This window comes from Hyposmocoma kahamanoa, unplaced genomic scaffold (genome assembly GCF_003589595.1).
Source record: "Hyposmocoma kahamanoa isolate Upper Pololo Valley unplaced genomic scaffold, ASM358959v1 76, whole genome shotgun sequence".
Taxonomy (NCBI): domain Eukaryota; kingdom Metazoa; phylum Arthropoda; class Insecta; order Lepidoptera; family Cosmopterigidae; genus Hyposmocoma; species Hyposmocoma kahamanoa.
In genome coordinates, this window is record NW_020653900.1 from 4,482,929 (window position 1) to 4,487,944 (window position 5,016).

The window sequence follows — 5,016 nt, forward strand, 5'->3', positions numbered from 1 at the left end:
AAAGATCAACAGCTTTTTTCCCAGTACGTGGGGCGCACTATAAGTTTCCGAAATGAATAAGACAAAAATACTATAAATGGTCAGAAATGAATTTATTGTGTCTCAAAATATTATCCGTTAGCGTTAATGCACTTATTCATATGAATGAACCAATTTTGAAAACATTCATGCCACTCCTACGTGACAATCTCTGAAACATATTTTTCATACTCTTCGACAGCCTCTTCAGGTGATGAAAATCGTTGACCGCGTAACTGGTTTTTAATTTTTGGAAATAAAAAAGTCACAAGGTGCCATAATGTCAACGTTGCTCATAAGGTCAACGTTGTTCACCTTCAAAAAATCATTTGTCTGTCTGGCCGTGTGACAACTGGCATTATCGTGGTGCAAGATGATACGGCGTTAACGGTTATTTTTACAGAGTTTGTCAATAACTTCCGGCAAATAAATGGTTGTATACTAATCACTATTCACGGTACAATAATTCTCCAAAATAACAGTAGCCACGTGTCCAGTTTTATTAAAAAAGGAGCAATCATCCGCTTAGAGGCACTTTGCACGCGCACCACTTTGGTTGATTTCGATTCATCTCGAAAGACCCATACGCTCTATTGCTGCTTTGTTTTGAGATTGTGACTATAAATCCATGTTTCGTCACCTGTTACTATGTCCCACACCAAATTTGACGACCCTTCGTTGAATCTGGTAAGCATGGCATTGCACCAAATGACGCGATCCGTTTTTTGAGCCTCAGTTAAATTGTGTGAGACCCACCGAGAGCACAGCTTTTTCACACCGAAATGTTTGTATAGTATTGATTGTATTTGACTCATGCCTATGCCTAAAGATGCCCGAATCTCATGGTATGTCACATGCCTGTCTGTTTTGATCATGCGGCGCACAGATCGATGTTTTTGTTGTTCACAGCAGTGGACGGGCGACCATCACGAAGTTCGTCACTGAGATTCGAAAGATGACTGCGTTTGAATTCTGCAAGCTGCAAGAGTTCCATTTTCAAATGTTGTAATTACTTTTTAATAATTGTTTATGTAAGTGGCCAGTTCCGGAAACTTATAGTACGCCCGATGTATAAGATCTCAGTCGTAAAATGAATATTTGTGACTGAGATTTGTACCTCCAGCTGTTCAATCGACTTGAGATTTGTAATACTATGGCAATCCGATGACATTACAATAATGTAATAACCTAGATTATTGTAATTCAACTTCTCAACTATTTATCTATAGCATTTTATAGCAGAATTATCGTGTTTGAATTCATTCAATTGGTCTCTACGAGTTGTTTTGTATCGGGGCTTTTTCAATTTTAATTTAAGTAACTAAAGGTGGTTTTCCACCGGCGAGACGAGACGAGACCAGGTGAGATGAGGATTGAAATTTGTGTGACAAAATTTCAAATCTGTCCTAACCCATCTTCAGGTTTTATTGACGAGGATGGGCGAAAATTGAAATATTTATAAATGTAATATTGAACCGTATTGCTGCCTACGTACAGTATTATACTCTGCAAGGGTAACACGATTTCTCGGTCGAACTCACGAGACGGCGCGAGTGCCCGCATGGTCTCGGGCGAGCTCAATAGTGAGTTTCATCTGTTTTTTCTTCTGTTAACATAACAACAATAATTTGCGGGACTTGTTACTAAAGCCGCGTATTTATTGCTAGATGAACTGAACAGCACTGAATCTTCACTATCAAAAAACGCAGTGCGAGTTCACGATTAACGGCAATGTTTGGTGGAAATAGGCCGGCGAGATTTCAATTCTCGTCTCTCCTCGTCTCGTCTCGTCTCGCCGCGCCAGTGCAAAATTACCTTTACTCTCGGTCACTGTTATTTACGCTTATTTTTAATTATTCAATGAATTAGGTTTTCATAAAATTGTCATAAAATATGCAGTGGCCTTACTTTACTTTCCCACCAATCAATTACTATTTTTATGATATTTCTACTATGCCAGTACTCCCTTAATTAAACTTAAACTTAATTCTTTAGTCTCTCCACCTTTTTTACTCCTTATTTATTTAAGAGCTTTGAACATGTCAGCCCCATTAGAAAAACAATACGTCTATATGTATACAACCAATACGTCTATATATATTATGTTTAATTGAATTGCTTTTCGTTTTCGTGGTTTCTCTCTCTGTGGCATAAAGGTCACTTTACAGTTTTAGACTTTTTGCTCAAGAGCGTGATGTACAATCTGGTGATCTGATCTCCTATACCAAAGTTCCTGTCCTTACGACCACTATGTAATAAGTGTACCATAATCTTACAAATAAAGGCGAGTTGGCATTGAATATTTCTTATCGACTTATTTAAACCAGTGCCCAGTGAGATGTGTAGCGGGCGATAGCATGGACATAGCCTTATTTTCAAATGTCTGTATCAAGCTGTCTTCGCAGTGTCATACATGGTGTCACAAAAATTTGTCAACATAACATTAAACAGAAAAATTCAAATGAAATTGAATTGAAAATGATTTTTTTTTCTCAGTGTTCGATCTTTGTATTAATAATTATAACAAACTAGTGGAGTAATTTCACAAAAAATAATTATCAATTCAATAAAAATTTAATTAATTCAAATGAACTTAATATTAAAAACGACCAACAATTCATATAGATTTTAAGACGTTTCTCCGTTATTTACTAACGATTATACACTTTTAGGTTTCTAAGATATGATTGAAAGTCACGTTGTAACATCATTCATGCTTGTTCATTTTTAACTATTTAATATTGCGGTCATAGAAAAGAAATCCGCAATATAAGGAACAAAGTCTAAAAATTATATATTTTCACAAAGTGTATTCCATAACATTTAATTTTATTTAAAAACAGCAATGCCTATAGTTTCTTGTTCGTTCTTCTCGGGGAAGTCAGCGTAGTGAACGAGCAGTAGCTTAAATGCAACTTTTTCAAGTGTAAATTTATTTTACCAATGAAATAAATGATTCTTTGTCTTTGACTTTAAAATTCACTTTAATGCAGTTTCATTTTTATTATCAGAATGACAATTAAAGTGTCCCCAATTTAATACATATCACGTTATAATAATTAAAAAAAAATTCACAACATGAAACCCTTTACTTGTAACATAAATACATTTTAATTTAACATCATACTTACTTCATTGCAATAAAATACAAATCAATAATAAAACAAATATCAAATAAACCTTTTACTTATCTAAAGAGAACTACATAATAAAAAGTACATAACCTTCGGTAATATATATGATATAGCCTGTAATGGATAATAACATTGTAAAAATTAACAAACACACACACTTGAGTGAAACCGATATTCACTAGTAGTAGACCTTCTTGTAAAAGAGTTTGTCAAAGGAAAGTACTGCTACCTTATCTATTTCTGCCGCCAAACACTATTGTGAGTATTACTGTATTACCGGAATTGAAGGGTAAGGGTACTGGTGGAATTATATGCACATGGGATTGTCAACATAAGTGGGTGACGAACACAATGGCAGTGCTCCTCAGACCCTTTTTTTAGTGGTACTGCAACTGCTATGGATAGGCGTGTCACTTACCACCAGGAGCATGACTTGTTCGTCCTGTCACTACAAAGTCGAATACACTCAAGAACATACTAAAAGAAATCCGCTTCTTGACAATGCTTGTTAAATAGTCATTGTGAAAATTTTCCTCTGAATTTATAGTAATGAATCGAAATAATTGGCATCAAATTTTTTTCACGCAACCTGTATACTTAGGGAGCGGGTTGAACGCGCTGCTTATCTGGTAAAATAAAGTGCGACTCAGCGAGTCGTCGAGTCGCAAGCGTGGGTGGAGCCTTATGTTATGATGAACAGTTTGTATAGTATCAGAGATATTTCGCTTTCGTTTATTTTTAATTGGTTTCTATTTGACTTTTCTAGTACACTTTTGTAGTTATGAAACCAAACAAACATAGTAAAAAATATTATTCTGATTTATTTGTCCACTTTTAGGCAGACCGGTTTTATAACTAAAAAAAGGTGCTGTAAAGATCGACTATTCTGATTAATACAAGGTTGTATGCGTAAAACTACGGGCCATTCGCACAACTGTTTTTAAATACGAGTAGGTAATTTTTCACACACTCATCACTAGTTCCAGTTTACTTAATACGGTATGTTTTCTTTTTATTTTTCTCCCGATATTTTAGAACAGTGACTCATTCATGGTCACAATTTTGACGAAGTCAACAGTTGAACAGCAATAAAAAGGTCAAAACAATGAAGAGGTTCCAAACGGTACGTGAGTGCATCACATAGGATGCATAACCCTTTATAAATGTTAAACAATATTTGCACGTGTAAGCAAGATCATTTTTGTTTACTTGCACGTATGGACCACAAACATTGTGACAATTAGCATGTGGTACCAGATGACTTTTAAACCAATGTTGCCAGATTATCACTGTCAAAATAAAATACAAAAATAATTATTATTTTTTTACTACAAGTTAAACAGGTCAATTATTGACTTGCATATATCGCACATAATAATAAAAACAAAAGGACAATAAAATAATGTGAAAAAACCCTACAAACAAAGATTAAAAAGCCACGTAAGCACAACTAAAATAATTATATTATGTGGCACCAAGTAAAGAACCCATACGTGCGTATGTCACATGTGGGGCACTTGGGAAAAATGAGAAAATGGGAAGGGGGTTTATGCAAATGATTTTTCTTTCCATAAAATTATTGAAATATACCAATTCCAACACATTTGGAAAATAAAAAAAATTCACATGAACGTGTTCAAATGTTACACAGGGAACGTGTTAAGAAAACTTTTAAGTAACAATAGAGCTCCTTGTGAAAGAGTTCGTCCAGGGAAGTACTGCCACCTTACCTATTTCTGCCGCCAAGCTGTAATGTGAGCATGATTGAGTTTCGGTTCTGAAAGGTAAGAGTGCTGGTAAAATTACAGGCACATGGGACTTGTCAACTTACGTCTCAGGGTGACGGGCGCAATGGCAGTGCACC